Below are 12,608 nucleotides of genomic sequence, written 5' to 3'. Positions count from 1 at the left end.
TAAGATATTTATTGAAGTTTTCCTTTCCACATATCCTATGGGGTATCTGGAAAGAAAGGAACAACAAAATTTTCAGGAATGATATTAACTCCTCCGAGGTGGTTTGGGCTAAGGTAAAACACAATTTTGTTGAGAATGTGATGGCTAGGGGAGCTCATTACTACAATAGTAATGAGGATTTTGATATACTAAAGTTTTGGAACATCCCAGCCCACATGAACATCAATACTAACCAACTCAAAAGAAGGATGTGTTCTTGGTCTTTTCCTCCTAATTATTGGATTAAAGCTAACTTTGATGGAGCTGCTAAAGGGAACCCAAGGCCAGCTAGCTATGGTGAAGTTATCTGGAATTGTGCTGGGTTTTGCATAGGGGCGGTGGCCTTCCCCTTGGGGAACCAGACTAATCATCTGGCTAAAGCTATGGGTGCCCTCCAAGCTATCAAATTAGCACACAATCTGGGAGTCAAATTTTTATGGCTGGAGGGGGATTCTAAAACCATTATCAATTTCATCCTTAGTAAGAATAAACCCTTGTGGATGATTAAAAATATCATTGACAAGGCTAGGGAGATGCTTGAGGGATTCGACTTGAGGGATTCGACCAATGTTACATGTCTCATGAGTATAGAGAGGCCAACAAGAGCGCTGATTGGGCCGCTAATGAGGCAGTACAAAGCGGGCAAATCAAGATTTGGAAAAGTGAGGGGGAGCTCCCTTGTGTGGCACGTGACATTTTAAATTATGAAAGATATCATGGTAAACAAGGAAAAATTTGATTTCATTTCCTGAGATGGTAGGGGTGGTCGTGGCATCATGAAACGGTATTGTATGAAGTCGAGAAGGAGGTAGATTAGTAATTGCCATATCATTTTGCATGCTTTGTGGGTAATTTTTTTCCTTTTGAAGCAGAAGCTTAATAAATATCCATTGGCTTCTAGAGGCTTCTTACCCGCTAAAAAGAAAGTCCACAGCGAAGGGTGGTATTTGCAGGAAATTACAGTTGACAAAAATCGACAAGAATATGGGGGGAAATCACAAGTGAACGGAGGAAAAAAAAAATTGATAAATGGAGGGACCGTCCCCAGGTTTCTGTTTCTTTCCTTCCTCAGGCTTCTTCCTCTATATCTTGATGTAAGTCTGGGGAATCTTTGGGGGCACAACATCAATATTAGAACCGGATTCAACAGGGGAAATATAAGTTTATGGTTTCTTTCTCTTCAATACACCCTTGCCAATTGTTGCTGTCGGTGGAGTCTGAACTGCTGCTAGAGATGACCCTTCTACTATTCCAATGATCTGTTTGATTTTAGAGGATATTTTCTCTATAGATTCCCAAACCTTCTTGATTTTTCCTTCCCTTCTCTTCCTGCTAAAACCTATCTAAACTATGGATTCCTTTTTCTTTGTTGTCCCAAAGGTTTTCTTAGCTTTATCAACTCGGGCATCAATAAAAGTCTTGGCATATAAGTTAAAGATCTCAACATCAACCTAATAGTCCATCTCAGTGATCCATACCTTTCATGGTTGCACTGCCTCCATCAATATTTCATCCTTCTTCACCATAAAGCAAATTTTTGTAGAGTATTTATCAACAATATATTTAGGCACTCTTTCTCTTTTCTTCATTGTCTTCTGAAATGTTTGAAAATAACCCCATAAAATGGAGTCTCTCTCCTTGTCCTATCCCAAACCTCTTATATCTTTTTTTATTTGTTTCACTATAGGCATATCAAATGCCCATTATGCTTTACCAGATCCTGGTAACTCGTTCAAAAAGAAAAGCATCAAGCAAACAACAAGGTTACCATATCGGAAAACACCTTTCTTCTTACCCTTAATCTTCCCTAGCTTTAAAATTATCTCTTCACACATCCGTTGATAGAGATCATACCTATCATTTTATTTGACCATCTTATGAGCATAGTAAATGCATGAACTAGAAACTGACTTCAATTAGTTTGATTGGGTTACCTTGTAACCGATGATCATGCTTGCAAATTGAACAACTTTGTCTCTGATAGTGCTTATCCTCATTGACTGGTTGTCAAAAGTTGCACTAGTTAACTTCTCCACCTCATTGTTAGATATTTTCTTCTTTCCGGGAGTCAGGCCAGTTTGGAGAAAATCGATGATTGCACGAATAGCCTCCTTGGTGATTTTGTAAGGTTTCTCTAGCCACATGAATTTCCCATGGACACGTCTCAACACATACCAAATCATTTGATCTTCAAATTTCAGCATCTCCAAAATGTCTATGAATTCTTGATCCTTTAGAATTTGGAATTCTGGTTTCATAGAGCCCTCCCTATCTAGCAGATTTGTCATGTACATTGATTTGATTTCAGCAGAACCTAAATCCTCTAGAGTGTAGTGGATATATGCACGAACATCGTCAATATATAGAACTCCATCTAGAACCCTAGAAAACGCACCGACTGAATCATCAACCTTCGCAATTTGAGGGCATTTCTTGAAAATCGGGCATGGACAATCCTTGATGTCAACAACAACAGGGGTAGTCAAACCTACCAGAGTGGGAGCTGATCTAGAAGACATTGCAAACAAAATATAGCATGGAAACTAATAAAATACCTCACAACCTTCGTCGGTGAAAGCTCTTCAAAATATGGTCTAAATGCACTGGAATGCTCTTGATCACCTAGAATCGCCTTAAACTTACTTTGCTTCACTCTGAATGCTGTGAGATCATAAATGAACCAACATTTCCTTTTTTATTATGTGAAAACTCTAATTTCACATTGACATAAATGTGTGGTGACCTATCATACCGGATTCAAAATCCATAATATCAATACCGGAAAACCTTCAAACTGATTTCTCCAAGATCTGAAACAAGCTTTCAGACCGCTACTAGGGGTAATGCAAGATCTATCATTAATTTGCCTCCCCCTAAGGCTAATGCCTTAGTTACCGGATGAGTTTCCTGTTGGTGCAGGAACATTCTGCTCTGTCGGTTGAGTAACCAGGTTGTTTGTCTCTACCAGTTGATCTTTAGATTTCCTAACCCATTTCTTCTCATGCTCCTTTCAGATATCATCAACCTTCTATTTTTCTTTCTCATCATTTCCTACCGAATTGTTCTTGCTTCTGCAGAATTTAGCAATATATCCTATTTTGTTGCATGCATAGCAAGTGACATTATTTTTCTGAATTTCTTTACTATATCCTTGATCATTCCTTGAGCTGCATTGATTAGCTATATGTCCAAACTTTCCACATGCATGAAATTTCACATTCATTCTACAATCTTTTGTCCTATGACCATACTTATTACAATTTGAACATTGACCGAGAACTGTATTATTATCTCAATTTGCTCTATTTTTGCAATGTCTTCCCATATGATCAAAATTATTGTAAATAAAGCATCTACCATTGAATTTATGTTCATTGGGTTTTCTTACCGGTGATTTCTAGTTGCGGTTGACAGGTGGATTCTCCTTCTGATCGGTTTCTTCAAATTCATTTGTGGTACCAGAGCTTTCTCCATGCTAAAATCCAAGGCCTCTAGTGTCTCTCTTGCACCTTTTATCCTTGAATATCTCATCAAGCTTTGCAAACGTGTCCTTAAACTTGTCTTTGTAATCATTTGCAGTATCCAAATCTCCCCTTAAGACTATTATCAACCTTTCCAACTCCTACTCATTATTCTGGGAAAGCACTAGCTCAGTTCTCAATATATCATTCTCATGTGCCAGCCTAATGCATTCCTCAGATCTATCCTTCAGAGATTTGCCAATATTTTTTGCATTCTTCTTCTGGTCTTCAATCTTGTTGGACATTCTCATAGTTAGGGCTTGCATTTTATTCTTCATGACACTATTCTCCTGACTCATCATCTTACATTGTTCTTTAAGTGCATTATTTTCTTCATCATCCTGATTTTGTAAAAGTTCCTTCCTTTTAGCTTGAGCAGATGACAACCTCTCTTGTAGGATAAGGATGAATTTCTTTGGAGAGTTCAAGTCATCTTGCAACTTCAAGTTCTTCATTCTTTCAGCATCATAGTCTTCAAGTGCTACTTCAAGATGTTTTTCTATACTCATCTCCATGGATTCCAGATCCAAGATCTTCCTTAAGATGTTAGACTTAGTCCAAGGCAACGGGCTCTGATACCAATTGTTGGAATCCACGAACACTGAGAGGAGGGGGGGGGCTGAATCAGTGTTCTATCAATGAGATCAATTTTAACCTAATTAACAAAGTATTTCAATAACCAGTAACCATAAAAGAATATAACAATAAGTAGAAATGAAATGACCACAAGAACATACACCATAACATATAGATTTATGAATGGAAAACCTCACAGAGAAAAAAAAATGGTGGGATTGGTGACCCACAATATCTATGCACTAGCCAAATGAACAAATAGTGCAATAGGGGCTTGCACATGCAAAAAGGCCAACAACCTAAAGGGCATTTCTCATTACAAAAGCAGTCTCATTGACTACAAACACCAAATATGGAGTTACAAAGAAAATTCTGAACTCAGAGATTGCATCTACTATGTTGGATGAGTTTTGGTTCAAGCACTATTTGTGCCGATTTTCACTGTGTCCTTCCTTACCGGTAACTTACTTCGCATCACAAACCTCTAAACCAATAACCAAGATTGACTACAGAATATTATATTCCCATTCAAGTGATCAACATCACTCGCACAATATCACATCACTATACATTCCATCTATCTATGTATGTCTCCAAAATAACCTAACCAGAATGACTTAAATACCCTTCCCAATCACAAACATAAATGTCTTATGTCAGCTTACAATGATATTACAAGTTATTTACATGTCGGTCTAGATGAAAATAAATACATTAAACTTTGTGTCTGATGTCGCTGATTGTTGTCGTGTAAACATGCTGGATCAATCTCCTATGTCGGCCTCGTAGACTAGTTCCTAGTTTTCCGGTTTCCTTGAATGTTGGTTGCCGAATCATGAATACTGGTGAGTACCAGTTAAGTGTGCAACCCAAAATGATGTGTCTTGCCATCAATGACAAAACAACTAAACCGGATGAGTGTCAATTGCCAACAATTTTAGTTATTTTATTCATTTATCTTTTATTTTCATTTTTAATTGTATTTTTATTTTATCTTATTTTTATTGTTATTTTTATCTGGTCTATTTTTTAGGTCTCTTTGTTTTGGTTTCATATTTTGTTACTTGGTGTTTCTTATTAATTTTATATTGTATTGTTCATTGGTGTTTTTTTAACTTGTTGGTGTCCATTTTTGTTTTTTGTTTTTTAATATTTTAATCTACCTATCCTAAGCTGCCACTTGTCTTACACTCATACCCTCTCTCTACCTCTCCCCACCATTCTTATTCTTTTTATTGTGGCCAAGTCTGCAATATTATCTATTTTCTCTTGGTGCTCTCTATTATCATCCTAATGACGGATCACACTGTGAGATCCAAATTGTTGATGCAAAAAAACTCACACAATCAAATCCAGTGAAATCTAATGAGATTAAATAAAATTTGGTTATAAATTTGCAATACAAAGAGCTTACAAGTGTACTCAAAAATTCAAAAAACAAAGAGGAGTGTATTATTTCAAGATTTTATATATAGCTATATTTGGTACAACTTAAATGTATCTTTTATTCAAACAATAAATCATAAAAAAAAATGTAATAGATGAAATCATAAGTAAATAGTAAAGTATAATAAAATAGGGAGATGTTATAAAAATTGATTTAGGTTAGGCATGAGAGTTAGACTTGAATTTGGATGAATTGGTCTCTTAAGTGTCCAAGCTCGAAGGTGTATGGTGTAGTCTTTTTTTTTGGCAAGTTAATCATCACATGTAACTAGTGAGATTTGTGAATTGGTAACACCTAAATAAATGATTAGGTATAGAAAAATGCCAGAAAATAAGTGATGAAAATGAGGAATGTGTTACCACTTTCATAATTTGTTTCCATCTATTTGAATAAAAAATGTTATACTTGGGGTATGTGCATTTTTCTAGTTTAGGAGTAAAATTGTAGCTGTTAAAAATATTTAAGTGAAGCCCAAAATTTTTTGATTCTAAAAGTTGTATAATTTTAACTTTAAAGAATAAATTTACAATATAATTATTGAAATATGTGAAACGTTTAAAAACCTAGCAATAACTATTTCCTTCATGGCTTCAGGATCCCATGGTAACATTGTAATAATTATAGTGTTGCAAATTCTTTTTAAACTTTACCAAAAGAAATAAAATGTGGTTTTAAAGTATTGAGGTAACATTACAAAGGGATTACAAATATGCAAGGAAACATATATAATTGAAACATTGTATGGATAAAAGCCAAAAAAAATTGAATTAGGGATGGATAATTCTATAAACACGAAGACAAGTTCATGTTAAAAAAAATCATCCCTACAAACATAAAACTTTTAAATTCAAATTTGATTCTTTCCCAAATTTATCCTTTTTTGTTAGGATCAATCAAATACAAATTCACACATTGTGTTGCTATTTCATTGTGTTTAAAGATATTTAATTCATTTATTCTAATACAATAAAGAATCTCTTTCTCTTGAAATAAAATATCCATTGCACATTTCAAGTGGTGCACTAAAACGAATAAAGTTTTGTGAAAGCATCCATAAAAGCATTTGCAAGATACAAGATTGATATGTCTTATTATTGATATATATTTTTGAGGGTTAACATAGAAAAACATGTCCAATTATGACATACTAGTAACTGCATAAGTGTATTTATAGATATTAAATATTAGTTCATCATATATCAAAATAGAAAGAAATAAAGAACCTTCAAGTGAAACAAAGAACTTATATATATAGAACTGATGTTATAAATGCACAGTCGTGAGACAAGTTTGTGGTTGACTGTCTACAAGAAGATTGAGAAGAAGAAGAGAAAGGGCCCTGCAATACAGGATGCTGGTAGGAAAAAGGCACAAAAGAACAACCACCTGCTCCTGTGGGAGGAGGATTTGAAATATATGTTGGATAGTTCGGGCAATCTGGCTAGTGCCCCTGTAATCTCATAGGCTGTTCTTTGTTCTAGAGGTGTTCTGTTGTTTTTTTTGGCTGCCTTTTTCTTTCCAAACTGCTTCGTTATTTTCCTATGATTTGATTAAGACTTGTTTTTTTGGAGGCTAGCTCTCCAAACCTATTTTATAGTTAAATGTTTTTAGGTACCGATCTGTATAAATTGGAACCCTTTCCTAGCTTATCTTAAACAAAAACATAAAATCAACCATAGGCAAGACTTTAGAACAACGTAGCGTTCAAATCGGATCCGGCCCATTTGGATTCACACGGCTAAACGTTGAATATCCCTCTCACTCTCCCTCACTTTCTGCGGTTTGCCTTCACATGTGAGCCGTCCTTCGCCTTCTAAAACGGAGACACTAATGCCGCATCTAAACGCTTCAAAGTGCCAAAATGTTTTGACTTTGTGAATCGCCAAAATGTTATTCCATCTCCGAAATTCATGCCTGATGAACGCATTAAATTTTTGTAGATGCGTAGAAAACAAGTCGACTTTGTGGAAATCTCCGACACGCAAATCTTGACTTTTCTGTTATTTACGCCACGTATAACCATCAGTCTTCTTTTTGATTTATTTGTCATCTTTGTAGTTGAGCAGTGTGAATTGGAAGTTTCTAGTGCGCTCGCCTTCACCTGGTTGTGTATAAATACTCTTCAACCCTCTCACCATTCCATCTCACCACCAACAATAATGGCGGTGGCTCTTCATCATTCCCTTTTACCTATCGTCTTGTTGGCATTTGTCTCAGTGTGTTCATCGGGAAGGGCATTGCCTCCCTTTCACCACAATGGAAAGCCTTTACCAGGAGCTCACCCTCCTACCTTTCCACCGCCACTACAAAGCCCACAACCACACTTCCCTTCTCCCTTAATTCACAAACCCCCATTCGAGAAGAAGCCTCCTATGAAAGACGCTCACCCTCCTACATTTCCAAACCCACAATCGCCCCACGCTTCTCCCCTTATTCCAAAGCCCCCATATTTCCACATACCCCTACCCTTCTCTCCTGCTAATGCTCCTCTCTATCACAAGCCAGGTTCCCCTATATTCAATGGCCCTGGTGAAGCTTATCCTCCCTTGATGAAATCTCCTCCCAAGCCAGTAATGAACCCCCCACCAAAGCATAGACAATACAATCCTCCTCCCATGCATAACTCTCCTCCACCTCATCCTATTTATTAGACATATTGTAAGGTCACAATTCCGTTTAAACTCAGTTTACATTTCCATTCTTCAATGAGTGATTAACTAAGTTTTTTTTTTGTTCTTGTTACAGATAAAAAGTCCGCGGAGAATATATAGACTATAAGTAAAGGAGAGCTTGTTTAGATTGTAATGAACAATAGTAGTATTACTACATGTTGGTTGTGCTGATGAGAAAGATGACGGGATACCATGTATTATTTACTCGTTGATGTTGTTATCGGTATAACGCAGAAGCCCCGGCTTGTCTATCTATTATCGTATTGTTATGCTATAAATAAATTTATATTTAGCACGTCTTGCACTATTGTAATGGACTTTCCTTTGTTAACAAATAAATTACTTGCCCGTTCAATTTTATATATTTTTATTTACGGTTGTTTTACCTGTGCGAAAGATGTAACTCTCAATTACAGGAACGGAAAAAGTCGATTTAATCAACGTAATAATTTATAATTGCAATCGTTTCTTCCGGGCAGCCCTGTAATTTCAAAAAGAACCACGTCTGGTAAACAACAATCCGTTCAATATTGTAACATTGCCTGTCATTTACGTTTTATTTTGCCGTCATTCTACTTCAGCGTTTCGTCTAATGGAAACTAAAATTTTGTACATTTATTTCATACGTGACACCATTTGTAACAAAACTGAACAACAGTTTGATTCTTAAGTGACACCATTTATATATTACAAAACTGCATGCTGTTATTTTTTTCTTCAATAATGGCAAAGATACCATTGAATTTATTGGCCTCACTTAGATTTGTAGAAGATGATAGAATGGCTAAAAAAGCTTCTAAAGAGAAAAACCTAGAAACTAATGGATTTTTTCGTGTGTTGGATAGTTGTTTTCTAGAAGTTAGATTAGAAAGTTTTCAAGTGCATCATATTCAACATTCCTACGTAATATTTATTACGTATTTATTTGGAGAGGATGATTAAAAATAATAATTACATAGAAACTTTCCTGAGATATAACAAGTATCTAAGTTTGACAAATTTTATCGTAGGTAGCGCTTTCATAAATGTGTCAATAATTTGATACTTCATTCCAAAAAATTGTCTCTCCACCACTTGGGTTTTTATCAAGTCAAAAACAAAGTGATGATGTACTTCTCTATGCTAAGACAAAGCATGATATAAAAGATTTTTTGCTAGCTTGATAGTGTTTTAGGATCACAAAATATAATAGTTGGACAATCTTGTGGATGTTGTGTTTCTTCAAGTACTCTTTTAAGATGTAATGCTTCTTGAGATGCCTTTGATGAACAGATATATTCAACCTTTGAATATGATAGTGTCGCTATTGATTTCCTTTTATTGCTCTGACATATTGGTTCTGAGCCAAGATGAAAGATGTATCACGAGGTTGATTTTTATCATCAATGTCACTTGCACAAGCAGAATCTATACACCCAACTAGAGTAGGCTTTCCTCCATATTTGTATTCAATTTCAAGTTGATAGGTACCTTTAGTGTATTTTAATTTTCCTTTAGCTTCTTTCCAATGTTCAATGTGTGGATCCATATTGTATCTGGATATAATCCTAATTACATATGAAATATCTAGTCTAGTTGTAGTAGATATAAGCAACTTCCAACAAGTTGTCTATATATTTTTTTGTCCACCTTCTTTTGAGTAAAGGCTGTTAGGAAATAATGTTTCAATACCCAATTCATTTAATCAATTTCCTACATAACCCATGAAAGAAACACATGCATACAAGCTTACATAATAATTGTTATGCTAAGATCAAATATACAAGCAATAAAAAACACTTATAGAGTTACAATGAATACTTCTAAAACATGAAGTCCTTCAATACATCCTCCATGTGTACAAGTATGAATCCACACATCCCATGCCATGCTTGACATATGCACTCCTCATAAAGACTCAATACTGATAGCTCGCTCACCCAGCCAGACTTAACAACTAAACATGCACTTTCTTATATAGAATCAACCTCACATGTAAATACAACCAATTGGTAAAGCATATTACATGACTCAAAACCATGAGTTCACAAAACTATTGACCCCACATTTAATATTGGGTACTAATTTTTCACTTTATTAATATTTCCCCAATATTAAATTAAATACATTCCTCCAATGTGAGACCCACATTAAATATATTTCTTAATATTACATACAACAAATAAAGTTGTCCCAATAATGTTTATTCCTAGTTATACACATCTGTCTAGGTGCCAAAAGATGTACCACACATATAATAATAAATAAAATATTATAAACATTATGCAAGGTGTACACCACATTATCCTAATATTATCCCAGTTATTGCATACATTGCATATGGCCCAATCAATGAAATACATCCTCATAACCATACGTGAAACCACATGAGTCTTCATCATTATCTCATGCTACATCAAGATACCTAGAATAAAATCAAAGTAACCACCATCTCAAGTAAGAGCTACGTTCATCCTCTAGAATTCAAAAAATGGAAGAAAGGGAAGAAGCCAAGGTGAAGACACACCAATCCAAAACACACAAATGTCAAATTTGATGTGATAATAAAGGCTCTGAGCTACTATCATAAGGCAAAAATCCCACGTGATTAGAAATGACATCCACAATAAATGTCAATACATCCAGCGATCCATACCTCAGGTATAAATAACATTAGTTTAGTTACACCAATTTCATATCAACCCATAGACCATAATTGAGCTCCCTATATCAAAATTATTAATGAACATACATATCTAGGAACTCCCTTTGCATGGGTAATGTCAAATCTGGAAATAAACTAAAATCTTATCAAGTTCATCCCTAATGTTTCAAATATTGCAATTCAAGTTCATCCTTATTTAGGTTAGATTTCCCTTCCTTTTTGTTCCTAAATTTATCAAAACACTTGGGTATTTTATCTTCTTTTCTCTTCCTTTTGTTCTTATGTTCACTTTCACCACTACTAAGGTGCTTCCTCTTCTTTTTCTCTTCTCTCTTCTCAATAGAGGATATATTCTTATCAATCACTCTAATATTTCATCCTCACTTGAGTATGGAGGGTTGTGAATGGAAAGATTTGAACCCTTTTTATCTTTGAAACCCTTATTAGGTAAAGACACTACAACTCCCCCTGATTCTACTTGATCAAGAAAATCTTGAAGTTTTTTCTTCTTGGCTTCATGCACCTTAGCTCTAGTCTTGTCCAATGCTAATGCCTAGTGATTCTTTGGTTGTCCAGTATTGGTATTGGGCAAATGATTAGGGATGGTAGTATTATATTTTGGAGTATATTTCAAACTATCTTCCATAGTTGCATCCCTTTCAACATCAAATTTAAGGTCTTTGGTCCCTACATTTTCTTTAGAATTGACATTGACATGAGGGAAATATTTTGAAATAGCAACAATAGAGTGTTTCATAGGATTTTCCATATTGTCCTTAGGAACCTAAAAATTGAGTTTCTTAAAGGCCTTCTAGTTTAAAACTAAGGCCATTATTCTTTTGGTGACCCTACTTTTTGTAGAGAAAGTGTAAATTTGATCCCCCCAAAAGGTTATTTCTCTATTCTAGAATATTTCCTCTAAAGTCAATAACAATGTACTTTGTCATATCAATGCCATGAGAAAAAGTGACTAATAACATTTCATCCATATGTGGCATGATATTTAGAGTTTCCGCTAATTGGAGAAATTTACTCACCAAGGAAAGGAGTTTGGGCAATAAATCCCTCAATTGAGCTAATATATCTTTAATAACAAGCCATATCAGAATAGAAATAGAAAAAAAAATCCTCATTCAAGAAGTTAGGAGACCAATTAACTGCTCTAAAAAATAGAGTTATTGACATTTCCAGAATTATTGTGTAGCCCTCATTCTTGCATGGCATGGGTTTAAAAAACATGACAAAATGCCTTTTACGAGTCATTCTTGAAAATGCAACATGAATCCACAACCTTTTCCTAAACCTCATTAAGCCATTCAACAATAAACATTTAAAAATCATGCATAAGGGCCCCCCATACTTGTGCAGTTGATGTGGCATCACGTGATTGGTTGTTTCTTACAACTAAGGGTACATTTCATTCAATTATGGGTATTAAAGTCACAACTATTGGTGCAATGTTGTCAAAAAAAATCGACATAAATTAACAACTATGGGTAATAAATAAACAACTACCATCACGACAATTAGAACATGCTCAACTACTGGATCCTCTCCCCTACAGGTGATTGTGATATGTTAATGTATGTTCCTTCGTAGAGATGGTTTGGAATGATATGCTTTTTATTTTCATTTGTCCACTTGATCAAAAATTTATGTTGCTCATTTGAAAATTTATATGACATTTTTTAAAAGGCAATGAGAAGAAA

The 12,608-nt window shown here is 35.0% G+C and overlaps 1 long non-coding RNA gene across 1 annotated transcript; it reads left to right on the top strand.

Moving 5' to 3' along the window:
• The first annotated feature begins 7,738 nt into the window (after positions 1-7,738).
• Positions 7,739-8,615, top strand: LOC131047757 (uncharacterized). Its single transcript, XR_009106286.2, has 2 exons — positions 7,739-8,241; positions 8,329-8,615. It is a non-coding gene; the product is annotated as an uncharacterized LOC131047757 (long non-coding RNA).
• The last annotated feature ends 3,993 nt before the right edge of the window (positions 8,616-12,608 follow it).

Source organism: Cryptomeria japonica, chromosome 4 (genome assembly GCF_030272615.1).
Source record: "Cryptomeria japonica chromosome 4, Sugi_1.0, whole genome shotgun sequence".
Lineage (NCBI taxonomy): Eukaryota > Viridiplantae > Streptophyta > Pinopsida > Cupressales > Cupressaceae > Cryptomeria > Cryptomeria japonica.
The sequence above is the reverse complement of the archived record's forward strand: the minus strand, read 5'-3'. Positions and strand labels throughout refer to the sequence as shown.